The sequence below is a fragment of the Moschus berezovskii genome, chromosome 6 (genome assembly GCF_049115385.1).
Source record: "Moschus berezovskii isolate FMDL1 chromosome 6, NW_MosBer_1.0, whole genome shotgun sequence".
Taxonomy (NCBI): Eukaryota; Metazoa; Chordata; class Mammalia; order Artiodactyla; family Moschidae; genus Moschus; species Moschus berezovskii.
The window spans coordinates 93,702,087-93,718,621 of NC_142465.1; the positions used below are offsets into that span (position 1 = coordinate 93,702,087).

At 41.1% G+C, this 16,535-nt stretch overlaps 1 protein-coding gene across 8 annotated transcripts in view; it reads left to right on the forward strand.

The window, feature by feature from the left end:
• Positions 1–16,535, forward strand: part of SLCO1A2 (solute carrier organic anion transporter family member 1A2) — a 133,558-nt gene that overhangs the window by 34,926 nt on the left and 82,097 nt on the right. For 6 of the 8 annotated variants that reach the window (XM_055394617.2, XM_055394614.2, XM_055394620.2 and 3 more), the window contains exon 2: positions 2,402–2,492. The exons of the other annotated variants lie outside the window; for them this stretch is intronic. The gene's annotated coding sequence lies outside the window, so the exon portion shown is untranslated. The remainder of the gene's footprint in view (positions 1–2,401; positions 2,493–16,535) is intronic. 8 annotated transcript variants of the gene reach the window in all.

The following is a 16,535-nucleotide window of genomic DNA, read 5'->3' on the forward strand; positions in this document are numbered from 1 at the left end:
GTGCTGGGACTCAGAGCAAGTGTGTTTGTGCATGCACTCTTCAAGAATGGAGCTTTGGTTTTCTATAGCCCTCCCTGTACAGCATGCTGCAGTCTATGGAGTTGCAAAGAGCTGGACACGACTAGGTGACGAAACAACAACACCACCCCAGGGTTTTCAAACCATCAAAAGTGCTCGTCTTTCCAGTGTCAGTCCCAAGGACTGGGGTTCCTAACATGTAGCTCAAGCCCCCTGCTCCCTGTGACGTCCCTTCCCTTTTCTGGGTCCTCCACTAAGGGTGCAGGCCTTGATCAACTCTCTTCTCTTTCCCTCCTACCAAACTCCACGTACTTTATTCTTTACAGCCTTGGCTGTAGAAGCATGGTTCTGTAGGTAGTTCTCAGCAAGAGTATGTTTTATATTCTCTCTAATTCTGTTTTTTAAAAAGTTTTCTCAGTAAAAGATTTTCTTTTATTATTTTGTGGTCAAGCAGTGTTTTCTGTGCTACTTATATTTTAGACTTTATTAAAACTTTTTGTGATCTAATACATGATTAGTTTTAGTAGAACTTCCATAAACACTTAGAAAGAGTCATATTTTCAATTCAGGTATAAAATTAAAGATATATTCATACCATCTCCTTTATTGAAAACATTATTTAAGTCTTCTAAATCTTTTCTTGGGATCATGACTTTTGCTTTTTCTGTTTTTTCTCTTTTCTTTTTTAGTCTTTGTATTTAGTGTGTCTTTTACACACTAAAATTAAAGAATGAGCAATGATATTCCTAGCATATGCAAAAAAAGAAAAGAGAAAAAACAGAAAAAGCAAAAGTCATGATCATAGTATCTGACAAGGTAAAATTCAGAGTTAAATGCAGTATACAAGACATTGAAAGGTACTTTAAAGGTACTAAAGAGAACAATTTAAAGTGAAAACACAAGTGTTACACATTTTTATGCACCCAGTAGAAGTAAGGCAATTTCACAAAACAGAAAATGCAGGAGGTGCAAAGATAAACAGGTAGAGGCATTCAAGTAATAGGAATTCATTTCTCTCCCCAGTCCAAGGTAGAGCAAGATGGAAAGCATAAGAAAAGATTTAGAAGACTTAAATAATGTTTTCAATAAAGGAGATGGTATGAATATATCTTTAATTTTATACCTGAATTGAAAATATGACTCTTTCTAAGTGTTTATGGAAGTTCTACTAAAACTAATCATGTATTAGATCACAAAAAGTTTTAATAAAGTCTAAAATATAAGTAGCACAGAAAACACTGCTTGACCACAAAATAATAAAAGAAATTCTTTTACTGAGAAAACTTTTTAAAAAACAGAATTAGAGAGAATGTAAAACATACTCTTGCTGAGAACTACCTACAGAACCATGCTTCTACAGCCAAGGCTGTAAAGAATAAAGTACGTGGAGTTTGGTAGGAGGGAAAGAGAAGAGAGTTGATCAAGGCCTGCACCCTTAGTGGAGGACCCAGAAAAGGGAAGGGACGTCACAGGGAGCAGGGGGCTTGAGCTACATGTTAGGAACCCCAGTCCTTGGGACTGACACTGGGAAGACGAGCACTTTTGATGGTTTGAAATCCCTGGGGTGTTGTTGTTGTTGTTTAGTCACCTAGTCGTGTCCAACTCTTTGCAACTCCACAGACTGCAGCATGCTGTACAGGGAGGGTATAGAAAACCAAAGCTCCATTCTTGAAGAGTGCATGCACAAACACACTTGTTTCATGAATTACCTGGAAAAATATCTTTGCTTTAATAAGCAAGTTAAGCCCATGCATTTCTTGATGTAATAGATATGTTTGGGCTTGGTTCTGTCATATTAATAATGAAATATATTCTTCAGTGCTTAATTTTATCAGACAATGATCCAAGTATTTTATATATATTATCTTGTTTAATCCTTACACATAAGCACCCCCTGCACCCCCCGCCGCCTCTTTTAGACTAGAGAGGGATTTAGTGATAGAACTGGGATTCAGATTTAGGCTAGCTCCTGAATCTTGTCTTGTATAAAGGAGGTTTTCTAGACACTGTGCTTGAAATTTAGAGTGCATGTTCCAATTCACATTTTCGAGAAAATAGAGGCCATTTCCCTCCATCAGAGTCTGAAAAAACACTTGATTCTCAATATGTTAAGATCCACTGATCTATATCAGTAACATTTCAGGACTGTCATGCTATCCCTTTACACTATGCCTGTCCAAACCAAGCTCTGAGTACACCCCAGTTATAGTCCTTTATATGGATTCCCTTACTGTAGCCTCATGGCAGAGGATTCATCATACAGGGAAGAGAGACAGACTGATAGCTCCAGGAGAGGTTAGGGTTAGGTTAAGATAACATGTAAAAAAAAAGCCTGGCACTTACTAACTACATATTCAATGAATGTTTATTGACTTTTCATCAGGAAAGGAGAGTTTGGTGAGACAGGAGAGAGAAAAGATAATTGTTGGTGTCATGTCCCCGAAGAACTGGGAGGCCATGAGCATAATGGAGAGGTGAGTCCGTGGGGAAGAGGAAAGTAGCCACTAGAAATGTGTGTCTTTCAGAAACTGTTTTGAATCAGCCATTGTGTTCCAACATGTTTGTCCAATACGTAACTTCATCTTCAGACAACCCTGTGAAGTAGAGAACGTTCACTTTCACAGATGAGCATTTGAATCTTTGAGAGATTGAATAGCTTTTTCAGGTTCACCTTAGAAAGTGGCAAGGGGAAGAGTCTAAACTCCACTCATCACACAGCAAAGCTGCCACACCTGGGACAGCTATACAGACCTAAAGGAGTTAATTTGTGTAGTTAAGACTGGAATGTGAGAGGAGGGAAATTTGAGTCTCTGTTTTCACTGTCACATTGTTGCCAAACGGAGGTTCTGCTGTTTTCAGCTAGAAAGCCAATATTCAAGAGATGAGTGTTGGTTGAAAAAGGAAGTTCAGTCGTGTCTGACTCTTTGTGATCCCTTGGACTGCAGCACGCCAGCCTTCCCTGTCCTTCACTATCTCCTGGAGCTTGCTCAAACTCATGTCCATTGAGTCAGTGATGCCATCCAATCATTTTGTCCTCTGTCGTCCCCTTGTCCTCCTGCCTGTAATCTTTCCCAGATTCAGGGTTTTTTCAATGAGTCAGTTCTTCGCATCAGGTGGCCAAAGTATTGGAGCTTCAGCTTCATCAGCAGTCCTTCCAATGAATATTCAGGACTGATTTCCTTTAGGATTGACTGGTTGGATCTCCTTGCAGTCCAAGGGACTCTCAAGAGTCTTCTCCAACACCACAGTTCGAAAGCATCAATTCTTCGGTGCTCAGCATTCTTTATGGTTTGACTCTCACATCCATACATGACTACTGGAAAAACCATAACTTTGACTATATGGACATTTGTTGGTAAAGTAATGTCTCTACTTTTTAACATGTTTTCTAGGTTTGTCATAGCTTTTCTTCCAAGGAACAAATGTCTTTAATTTCATGGCTTCAGTCACCATCTGCAGTGATTTTGAAGCCCCCCAAAATAAAGTCTGTTACTGTTTCCACTGTTTCCCCATCTATTTGTCATGAAAAGGAAAGGTTATTTTATTCAGGAGGCTGGCAACCTGGGGAGAAGGCAAACTTGTGTCCCAGTGCTCATGCTCAGTTATGTCTGACTCTTTGTGACCCCGTGGACTGTAGCCTGTCTATGGCATTCTCCAGGCAAGAATACTGGAGTGAATGGCTATTTCCTTCTTCAGGGAATATTTTTGACCCAGGGAGATAACCCGTGTCACTGCTGAGCCGCTGGGGAAGCCCAAGAACCAACTTCAAAGATTCTGCTTGGCTATGAAACTTTTTAAAGGGAAAAAAGAGGAGATAATCTTAGTTAATCCTTGAGGTAGAAGGTCAGATTCTTCACCATCTCTCATTATTTGCAGGTTTGTTGACTTGGAATCTTTCTTCAGATGCTATCTTGTTCATGCAGTCAGCTCACAGGGTTACTGAAGGGGAAGCTGGAGAAAAATTTTAGTCATTTGTGATTTATTCTTCATTCCTACTTCTTCAATCTAAGAAAAAATTCAACAGGTTGGACAAGGCATTGTGTGATCAAAAGACTTGAGAGGAGTGCTTGGGTGGGAGTTTGGTGAAGCATGGAGGCACCCAAAGTAAAGGTTAAGTTAAAATATAACTTTACTAAAGCGATAACGGGCCTTCTAAGAGGAGCTGCTTACAAATGACAGAATGATCCAGTGGGAATGACCATTAGCCTGGCCTCCTCCTCTCTACTGAATTTTCAGCACTGTCCCTTTGATTCTTAGAGAGAAGTCACATAGTCCTGCAGTCCCTGGGCCCTGCACCCTGCCCTCCTTCAGGTCGGACAGCATGGAAGCTGGAACTGATGCAAACCTTGGGGAAGGAGCCAGGTTGTTTAGAGATTTTCAAATATGAGCTAAATGGGAAGGGAGAACAAAAAGAACATTATCGATTCATCAGAGCAATCATGTGTTATTTCCTACCAAAGCCACCCAGCTTTGATTTTATTTTTGTTGTTACTTTATTCTTCCCTGAGAAACAACGGGCAAGTACAGAAAGAGACTGTGGAGCCATGCATATCGGAGAAGCTTTCAGACCAACCTTGCTTCCCTCTGTACAATATCACTGTTCATTTTGGTTCAAGAGATTATTAGCTCTTTGGAGCCTTATTTACATTTTTTGTTTTATATTTAGAAACACTTTACAAATAATATTGCTTTATGCTGTTTGTATTTGAGTTTCATTACAATTCAATCTAATGCTAAGTAACTTCCAAACTAAGTAGATATATGATAAAAATTAACTGGTTTTAAATAGTCATTTTTTTGTTGTTGTGGTTGTGAATGCTGTGGTTGGACATAATTACAGTTGTTGTTTAGTTGCTAAGTTGTGGCCCACTCTTTGCTACCCCATGGACTGAATGCCAGGCTCCTCTGATCTTCACTAATTTCCCAGAGTTTGCTCAAATTCATGTCCATTGAGTTGATGATGATATCTAACCATGATTATAGAGATGAATTTTAAGTGATAATGCACATAGTCAAAAGAACTCTGATTTGGGTATGATTCTTTAAGCAGATCTTCTAATGATCTAACAGGAACACCCTGTGATTAAGTTGTAGCACTGCTCAGAGAAGTAGCATGTGATTAAAGTTGAAATCTAGCTATTTTATATTCACTCTTAAAAAGTTTAATAATGTATGCCAAAAATTCCTTAAGATTAGCTGTTTCCCTTTAAGTGTAAATTAATTGGTTGACAAAATTGCCAAGCTCACTGAGATAGTTTTGCCCACATATACCCATACTCTTCTCATCTCCTCTCCCATGGAAGCAACCAATGAACCAACCAAACATGTAGAGAAACAGAGAAACAGCATTTCTATTTTAATGGGTTTCAGCATAAATGGATTGAAGGTATTTGTTGCACTATGCTTTTGGCTTTGGGTAGAAGAGCCAACATTCTGAAAGTATATGTTTGGACTCAGAAACCCACCACGAGTGTTAGTGTAAACAACAGATGAGGAGACAAAAAGGAGTGTTTACCTGTGGGCAGCCATGACGGACTCCCTGACAGTGAGCGATGGTTTTGGACATATACACAGCCATAATAACATCCTTAAGAGGAAGACTCAAAATGTTCCATTTAGAGATTCACTTGATCAGATGACCTAATTGCAATCAGATGAAGGGAGAGAAAAAGCATAATGATCCAGTAATTGGGGAAATAGAATAGGCTTACTGGGGTTCTCGGAGAAGGCAATGGCAAGCCACTCCAGTACTCTTGCCTAGAAAATCCCATGGATGGAGGAGCCTGGTAGGCTGCAGTCCGTGGGGTCACTAAGGGTCGGACACGACTGAGCGACTTCACTTTCACTTTTCACTTTCACACATTGGAGAAGGAAATGGCAACCCACTCCAGTGTTCTTGCCTGGAGAATCCCAGGGACGGGGGAGCCTGGTGGGCTTCTGTCTATGGGGTCGCACAGAGTCGGACACGACTGAAGTGACTTAGCAGCAGCAGCAGCTGGGGTTCTACTGACACTATTGCAATGGAGTCACCAGACTAAAGCCCTTCAGGACTTAGAATTTTATCTAATTGCTACCATTACCCCCTCTTAATTTTTCCTTTCTCTGCATTTCCAGAGACAAATTAACTTTTGGGGATGTAAGTCTGAACTCAATTGCTTGATGAAATACAATTCAAACTTTGTAATAAAACAGCAAACCTTCCTCTTAAAGACTGTCCTGAAATACAAAGGAAGGAAAGACCAGGAGGGACTTTGGCTGGTACTAACTAGGGGTTTGAATCATTGAAGCCCTGAGGAGTTTTAGCTCCACATGCAATGGAGGAGGTTTGTTGTTGTTTAGTCACTAAGTCATCTCCAACTCTTATTGACTGCATGGACTCAGGTTGCTCTGTCCATGGGATTTCCCAGGCAAGAATACTGGAGTGGGTTGCCATTTCCTTCTCCAGGGTGTCTTCCCAACCCAAAGACTGAATCCTTATCTCCTGCATTGGCAAGTGGATTCTTTACCATTGAGCCACTGGGAAACCCAGAAGGCAGTTATACTACAGGAAATAATCAGCCAGTCACAGAAGGACAAATACTGAGTGATTCCACTTATATGAAGTACCTGAAATAACTGAACTTCTGGAAACAGAGCCAAATGATAGTTTTCTGGGGCTGGGAGCAGGGGGAAATGGAGAACTACTGTTCAACTGGTATAAAGTTCCAGTTACACAAGATGAATAAGTTCTAAAGATCGGCTGTATAACGTTGCACTTATGTTAACAATACTGTATTGTGTCCTTAGACATTTAAGACAGTAAATCTCGTGTTAAGTGTTCTTACAACAATAAAAACAACAACAAAAAATAATATGGAAATAAAATAAAACTAAAATGTGGACAGCTAAAACCAAGACAAAACCAAACCAAACAAAAAACCCCAACAAGCGCTTAAGAGGCTGGTGGCAATTTGGAGGCCTGACATTTTCCATAACAATATGGGGATCTGAAGGCATCTTGAATCCCTCTCCATCTATTTTACAGATTTGTCCCAAGATTTTGTTGAGGTCATAAACTTTTTTTGAAATCCGGGATGAAATGGCCTAAGGCCAATTTCAAATCAGTATAAACTAAGCCCCAAAGACCCAAGGGCTTCCATGCTGTTTGTCTGATTTCAGTTGTTTGGGGACATAATAGCCTGGTGTTGGTACATTTCATATACTCCCTTGATCCATGGTTCCTTTGAGGATTTTTTTTTCTTGCGTGTGTACTCAGTCATGTCAGACTCTTTGCAACCCCGTGGACTTTAGCTTGCCAGGCTCCTCTGTCCATGGGATTTCCCATCAAGAATACTGGAATGGGTTGCCATGCCCTCCTCTGGGAATCTTCCTGACTCAGGGATCAAACCTGGGTCTCCTGCATCGAAGGCAGATTCTTTACAGTCTGAGCCACCTCTATTAAAATATGTATCTGCCTGGAAGGAGCATATTAAATTCAAAATTAAAAGGTGGTAATATATCAGTATGAATTTATTAACTCGATTAGTTTCATAGCAACTGGGAACGAGTAGAACCAGGGCATAAAACACTGTGGAGAATGAGGTGAAGCACTGTAATTTATACCTCTGTGAGGCCAAGTGTAGGGTACACTGTGGGCTTGTGGTATGGTGGTTAAAGGGAAGAGGTACTCCTTGGATTGTGTCTTCTGTCAGGCTTTCTATAATACTAAATGGCTCTCTCATGCTAGACGTTCTGAAAGACAGTACATAGAACTGTTTAACCTCTAACATTAATGCTGCTTGCAAACAGTCACTCAATAAATTAGATTTATTTCTTTTTTGTTGAAGATATATAAATTCAGTTGTGGAAGTGCCAGTTTTCACTGCTTAGCAGTACTTTTATCAAACTTGCCATCGTCAAAAGAAAAAAAGTCTAGCCCATATCATCCTTTTGGTTTGTTCAGTCAATTGTCACACCTTATCTGTATCTTTTTAAAAATTTTACTTATTTTTAAATTGGAGGATAATTGCTTTACAGAATTTTGTTGTTTTATGTCAAATCTCAGCATGTATCAGCGTATACATATATCTGTATCTTGACTTTGTGTAGATGGAGTTAGTGGCCTTGTAGTGGATGTGATTTAAAAGGTAGTACAATATTTTGTGCTATTCTATCCCATGTCCCTGCCAATGGAAACTTATTCCATTGAGATAACTGATGTCCATGAGATATCCATGAGATAACTGAAGTGAAAACTTTTTCCTGTGTTTTACAAACATGCATTTCTTTTTATCCGGGAAAGAGGAAAAGGATAAGCTACTTCCTAATCAGAATGGTGTCTTAGGTGAGCAGGTGTTATAATGGAAAGTAGTAAAATGAAGCAGTCAAGGATCATCTCTAAAGAGTTAGGGGAAAGGAGTCTAGGGGAAAGGCCTGAAAAATATGTTTTCATATTTTTATGAAGTTTAGCCTGACTTTGATCGATTAAAGAGGAAAAAAAAATGAAAAGGGCAATTTACTCTCTGGAGATGATAGGTGTGGTACATGTGGGTGCACATGTGCATGTGGGTTCTTCATCGGTGCTTTAGCTTCTTGGAGGCATGTGGTGTAACTACAAGCTTTATCAACTGTATCTATTGACCAAATATTTCACTATGCATAAGGCAATCTGGTAGTGGCTGATATAAAATTAGCCAATCTACACATATTTATTGAGGCTCTTTTACACATGAAAATACATTTTTAACAGAGATTTTCAAGACTTTACTATGAAGGAGTGAGGGAAATTGTAACCTCTTGAGAATGATATTTTGGAATTAGTTTACTTAAAGTCCCATCAGGGGACTTCCCTGGCAGTCCAGTGGCTAAGACTCCCCACTTCCAATGCAGGGGATGCACATTTGATCCATGGTCAGGGAGCTAAGATCTCACATTCAGTGCTGCATGGTCAAAAAATTTAAAAAAAAAATTTTTTTTTTAAGTGCCATTGTGTAGGCAACCATTTATTCTGGCTCAGTTGAAAGGAAAGAGTTAACAAGCCACCAACAGATGTTTAATTAACTCTCTCCATATTGGTAGGGCCAGTGATATTTTAAATAAAAAGCATGTTGGTAAATTACACCTATTAGCTGTTCTGCTAACCAAGAACCTATTACCCTTGTATGATGAATTGGAAGACAGGCACATTTCCACAAACTCAGAATTATGACTTGGTGAGTAACGAGAGTAAAACGTTATCTAGTTACAAAAGCTGGTGATTGATGAATCATAATTAATGACCTTTTATGAAAACTTGAGAAAATGAAGTCTTTGTGCTACAACCTACGTTGCATTTCTTTCTGTAAGTTGTATTAATTAAGCCCTTGTTGTAACACAGGTAATTTGCAAGCAACTCAGATGATTAGATAAACTCAAAAGGATTTCATCTATCTTAAATAATAATATCACTAAGGGAGTTGCTTAGAAAGTTGCTTGGCTAACTTTAAATAATACTTTGATCACTGGAGATACTGATGTCCATTCTATGCAGTCCCAAGTTAGGATCAAATTGGCAAGTATCCACTAACTTAAGATGCAGAGATCTAGTTTGAATATTTCAGAAGTAATTAAATTTTTTTTACTCTGCTATCTGTAGCATTAAACAATGGTTTTTGTGCCTGACATAGTTACATCATTTGGGGTGCAGACTAGATTTTTATCAGCTCCACTTTCTCCTTTATACGCAATAGCATTAGCTACAGCTAGGTTACATGAAGGAATTCTTTGTGATTCTGTTACTCAAAAATAAATAAATAAATAAACAAATAATATGCACACAGACGCAGGCTACAGGGCCACTTATTTCTTCTGTTTGGTTTGAATCCAGTCACTCCTTTGGGTTAATATAGAGAAAATGGGGGTTGTTACCTCTAGGTGTTCACCTTAGGATACTAGGCCTGCAACTAGGTGGAAAATAAGGTATGTGTGTGTGTGTGTGTGTGTGTGTGTGTGTTGGGGTTAAAAAGGACAGAGTTGGGGAGATGAAAGCACAGATGAGAGAAGTGCTTTGGGAATCAGCAGATGATGGCTCACTTCTACAAATATCTAAGATGTTCAGTCCAGTTCAGTTCAGTCGCTCAGTCGTGTCCGACTCTCCGCGCGTTACCTTGAGCTAATCTCAAGTGTTTTCGGTTTCAGTTTCCCCATCTGAAAAAGGATATAATTATCTGATTCATCCCTGTCTTTCCAAACAAAGAAAACATCAGAAATAGCAAGGAAATAGCAGAGAAGAATGGTAGGCAAGGACCAGAAGAGAAACAATCATCAGACATTTAGTCCTACTCCTTAGCAATTGCCCACCTTTTATTTTTGCCTGAGTACCCGTGATGGAAATGCAGAGGTTCTTGAAAAAGCCCTGCTACTTTTGTGCTGACCTTGTTCTTTTAATCTCATATCTAGAATGCCTTCACCTCTCACTTCATCTACCTAAACTCTACCTTTTAAGTTCAACTTAAGAATCACCTCATTCATGAAATCTTTCTTCCTTAATAATAGTAACTAACATTTTTGAGTACTTTCTGTGTTCCAGGCATGATGTTAAGATCTCCACATATCATATTCATTTGATTCTCACAAGAAACCTGGGAGGTGAGTTCTCCTATTGAGTGAATATTACTGAAGAGAAAACTGAGGTTGGATAATTTTTCCAAGGAAACATAGGGATAAAGTTATGTATCAGGATCAAAATCAAGATGATCTGGCTCCATGACCTCTTATTTCTTAGCCTAGGCATTGGAATTACATGACTTTGAATGATAGTTTCTGCTGTAGATATTTTATCAGGTGATAGCCTTCATATACATAGAAATCACACCTTCTAAAGCTACCTGTGCTACAAGCACCTGTAAGACTGTTCTGTATGTATTAAGTGCATATAATATATGTTCATTGAGGGTTTCCTGGTCGTGATAAAGAATCCACCTGCCAATGCAAGAAATGCGGGTTTAATCCCTGGGTCAGGAAGATCCCCTGGGGAAGGAAATGGTAACCCATTCTAGTATTCTTGCCTAGGAAATTCCATGGACAGAAGGGCCTGGAGGGCTACAGTCCATGGGGTCGCAAAGGGTCAGACATGACAGCAATTAGACAACAACAAATGTGCTTACTGAACAAATCTATTACATACAGGAAGAATGGGGAGAAATATGTGATCAAATAAAAGAAGAAAAATTATTTTTCCCTTATTAAATAAAATGGTAGTGTACCATTGAAACCACATGAGAGAAGATGGTGAATTGGACTAGGATGGTGGCAAGTTCAGTTCAGTTCAGTTCAGTTCAGTCGCTCAGTTGTGTTCGACTCTTTGTGACCCCATGAATCGCAGCACACCAGGCCTCCCTGTCCACACCAACTCCCAGAGTTTACTCAAACTCATGTCCATTGAGTAGGTGATGCCATCCAGCCATCTCATCCTCTGTTGTCCCCTTCTTCTCCTGCCCCTAATCCCTCCCACATCAGGGTCTTTTCCAATAAGTCAACTCTTTGCATGAGGTGGCCAAAGTATTGGAGTTTCAGCCTCAGCATCAGTTCTTCCAGTGAACACCCAGGACTGATCTCCTTTAGGATGGACTGGCTGGACCTCCTTGCAGTCCAAGGGGCTCTCAAGAGTCTTTTCCAACACCAGAGTTCAAAAGCATCAGTTCTTCGGCGATCAGCTTTCTTCACAGTCCAACTCTGACATCCATACATGACCACGGGAAAAACCATAGCCTTGACCAGACGGAACTTTGTTGGCAAAATAATGGCTCTGCTTTTTAATATGTTATCTAGGTTGGTCACACCTTTCCTTCTAAGGAGTGAGCGTCTCTTAATTTCATGGCTGCAATCACCATCTGCAGTGATTTTGGAGCCCAGAAAGATAAAGTCAGCCACTGTTTCCACTGTTTCCATCTATTTCCCGTGAAGTGATGGGGCCAGATGCCATGATCTCAGTTTTCTGAATGTTGAGCTTCAAGCCAACTTTTTCACTCTCCTCTTTCACTTTCATCAAGAGGCTTTTTAGTTACTCTTCACTTTCTGCCATAAGGGTGGTGTCATCTGCATATCTGAGGTTATTGATATTTCTCCCAGCAATCTTGATTCCAGCTGTGCTTCTTACAGCCCAGCGTTTCTCATGATGTACTCTGCATATAAGTTAAATAAGCGGGGTGACAATATACATCATTGATGTATTCCTTTTCCTATTTGGAACCAGTCTGTTGTTCCATGTCCAGTTCTAACTGTTGCTTCCTGACCTACATACAGGTTTCTCAAGAGGCAGGTCAGGTGGTCTGGTATTCCCATCTCTTTCAGAATTTTCCACAGTTTGTGTGATTCACACAGTCAAAGGCTTTGGCATAGTCAATAAAGCAGAAATAGATGTTTTTCTGGAACCCTCTTGCTTTTTCAATGACCCAGCAGATATTGGCAATTAGGTCTCTGGTTCCTCTGCCTTTTCTAAATCCAACTTGAACATCTGGAAGTTCACAGTTCACGTATTGCTGAAGCCTGGCTTGGAGAATTTTGAGCATGACTTTAGTAGAGTGTCAGATGAGTGCTTGTCTCTGCTGCTCCTGCGCTGTCGCAGGCTTGCGCTCTATGTTGCCGCCCCTGACCTTGGACATGGGGTAGCTCCTGTCTGCAGCGCTTCTTGGGCGGTCCATGGCAGCCACCGCGCTTCCTGCCGCAGGAGCGGCTGAGACGAGCTACCCTACGTCTGAGGTCAGGGGCGGCAGCTGAGGCAAGTTACCCCACGTCTGAGGTCAGGGGCAGCGAAGGAGAGGAGCAACCCCACGTCCAAGGAGCAGTGGCTGCGGGGGCACAGGAGGGCCGAGTTCAAGGTCAGGAGGGGCCACTCGTCCAAGGTAAGGAGCAGCGGTTCCGCTTTGCTGGAGCAGCTGTGAAGAGATACCCCACGTCCAAATTAAGAGAAACCCAAGTAAGACAGTAGGTGTTGCAAGACCGCATCAGAAGGCAGACACACTGAAAACTAACGGATATGATCACACGGACCGCAGCCCTGTATAACTCAATGAAACCAAGTCATGCTGTCTGGGGCCACCCAAGACAGGCGGGTCATGGTGGAGAGGTCTGACAGAACGTGGTCCACTGGAGAAGGGAATGGCAAACCACTTCAGTATTCTTGCCTTGAGAGCCCCATCAACAGTATGAAAAGGCAAAATGATAGGATACTAAAAGAGGAACTCCCCAGGTCGGTAGGTGCCCAATATGCTACTGGAGATCAGTGGAGAAATAACTCCAGAAAGAATGAAGAGATGGAGCCAAAGCAAAAACAATACCCAGTTGTGGATGGGACTGGTGATAGAAGCAAGGTCCGATGCTGTAAAGAGCAATATTGCATAGGAACCTGGAATGTTAGGTCCATGAATCAAGGCAAATTGGAAGTGGTCAAACTGGAGATGGCAAGAGTGAACGTAGACATTCTAGGAATCAGTGAACTGAAATGGACTGGAATTGTTGAATTTAACTGAGATGACCATTATATCTGCTACTGTGGGCAAGAATTCCCTAGAAGAAATGGAGTAGCCATCATGGTCAACAAAAGAGTCTGAAATGCAGTACTTGGATGCAATCTCAAAAACGACAGAATGATCTCTGTTCGTTTCCAAGGCAAACCATTCAATATCATGATACCATTCAATATCATGGTAGTCCAAGCCTATGCCCCAACCAGTAACGCTGAAGAAACCGAAGTTGAACGGTTCTATGAAGACCTACAAGACCTTTTAGAACTAACACCCAAAAAAGATGTTCTTTTCATTATAGGGGACTGGAATGCAAAAATAGAAAGTCAAGAAACACCTGCTGTAACAGGCAAATTTGGCCTTGGTGTAGAGAATGAAGCAGGGCAAAGGCTAATAGAGTTTTGCCAAGAGAACACACTCTTCCAACAACACAAGAGAAGACTCTACACATGGTCATCACCAGATGGTCAACACCGAAATCAGATTGATGATATGCTTTGCAGCCAAAGATGGAGAAGCTCTATACAGTCAGCAAAAACAAGACTGGGAACTGACTGTGGCTCAGATCATGAACTCCTTATTGCCAAATTCAGACTTAAATTGAAGAAAGTAGAGAAAACCACTAGACCATTCAGGTATGACCTGAATCAAATCCCTTATGATTATACAGTGGAAGTGAGAAATTGATTTAAGGGACTAGATCTGATAGAGTGCCTGATGATTTATGGACGGAGGTTCATGACATTGTACAGGAGACAGGGATCAAGACCATCTCCATGGAAAAGAAATGCAAAAAAGCAAAATGGCTGTCTGGGGAGGCCTTACAAATAGCTGTGAAAAGAAGAGAAGCGAAAAGCAAAGGACAAAAGGAAAGATATAAGCATCTGAATGCAGAGTTCCAAAGAATAGCAAGGAGAGATAAGAAAGCCCTCCTCAGTGATCAATGCAAAGAAATAGAGGAAAACAACAGAACGGGAAAGACTAGAGATCTCTTCAAGAAAATTAGAGATACCAAGGGAACATTTCATGGATGGTGGCAAAGAGAGGAAAAAATAATTGAATCAAAGGTTACTTAGGAGGGAGAATAAAAACGTTAAATAAACAAGATGGCTCCAAATACTTAATGATTTCCTCCCCTCCTGGGTGGCAGAACTCTAAATTAAGATATGTGCCTGGTAAAACAGTCGACAGGACTTAGCTACTGAACAACAAAAATGACAACTGGTATTTTTATCTGCCTCGTTTGTCCTGGTATGAGTTTCATGAAGGTGAAATAATAGGCAGAGACAGATGCCTAAACTGAAAAGATAAGGCATAGCCCATTCCTTAACCTTTATTATGTTTTCTGTTTTTAGCTTTGTCAAAGAGAGAATCAGATGGCCCCAAGATTCAGATGTATGTAGATAATGTGGACAGGTAGAAATTAGTTTCGGAGGAGGAGCGAAGATGGCATGTAGGTGGATGTGAAGTGCCTCTTGCTCCACGGATGCGTCAAGAATACCTCTACAGATGCAATAGAACGCCAGCTGAATACTAGCAGGAGTCCTTGACCACCGGAAAGGATTATGCGGATCCATGAATAACTGGGTAGGATGAAAGAAAGAAGGGAGAAGGAGGAGGAAAGTGAGCAGGAATGGACCTCCACCCAGGGGTTGGGGAGCCGAAGCAGGGGAGAGACTCCGCATCTGGGGAAAGTGGTTGGGGCAGAAGGGAAGCATTTGAGACTGTTGGAGGAGGGTGAAACAGCTGATCTGTGACAGTCTGAATAGAGTGAGAGCCACATAGATAATCTGTGCTGTGGTTCTATGTAACCTGGACAGGCGTGTTTGTCCACCAGTGCACACGTGTGCTGGGAGATGGAGCTGTTGTGCCCTAAAGCCAAAATCATTAACTGTGCATACTGTAACCAAGGTATTGTTCTTATGAAATTGTTTGTTGTATAAAGAACAATTTTAAATGCTGCAAACTAACAAGTTACACCATTTAAAAAAATTTCTTTCTCTCCTCCGACTCTTTTTTTGGGGAATACAAAAAATGTATAATACAGGTGACATTATAATGCTTGCTTAGTCAAAGAAGAGAGACTAAACAAGGGCAAAAATTTTAACAGTACAGTATTTGGCATCATTTTCTTGTCTTAATTCTGTTTGTGTCCTAAGATACAAAAGAAGTCAGTGGTTTTTAACGGTGTACAAGTAGAATGTGTAAGGTCAAAACGGCCCAATGATGTTAGATAAAAAGAACTCAGACACCAAATAGGTGGTGTAATAGGCTTTAATAGCAAGGCGCCCCCAGGCGGGGTTCCCGGATTACAGAATGTGATTGTAAAATGTACAGTTGGGTTGTCTTTGAATTATGAACTTTCTTCAGATATAATAAACCATGACTTTTAGGCTGCTCAACATTAAAAAAAAAATTAGGAGAGTGTTCCCAAGGTGAGGACTACTGTTGATTGCAGGGAGATGGTGTGAGGAAATGGAAGGGAGGAGAGCCATAAGTCCATAAGAGGCAATGCCTTTAGGGGAAAATCAGGTGACCATGGAAGCAGGGTGCTACTGCTGAGTCACATATGGTAGGGGAGTCACCACTGTAACTTCTCTTTCCCCATATGCCAGTGCCGACAGCTGGGCAATAGGACTACCCAGAGTTGCCCTTTGAATGTCTTTTGTCAGAGACTAGAAACAACTCCTGTGTGTGCTGTCCTGTGCTTACTGGATCAGTCGTGTCTGACTCTTTGCAACTCCATGGATGGTAGCCCACCAGGCTCCCCTTTCCATGGGGATTCTCTGGGCAAGACTGCTGGAGTGGGTTGCCATGCCCTTCTCCAGGGGATCTTCCCAACCCAGGGATCAAACCTGGGTCTCCTGCATTACAGGTGGATTCTTTACTGTCTGAGCCACCAGGGAAGCCCACAAAAGACTCTTAATAATGCCATATCTCTTGTGACCATGGCTGTTGACTTTCCGGGTCGCGTGGTGTCACTGGGGTCTCTGCCTCCATGCAACCGTGCCCTGTCCTCACTGAGGCAGACCCAAG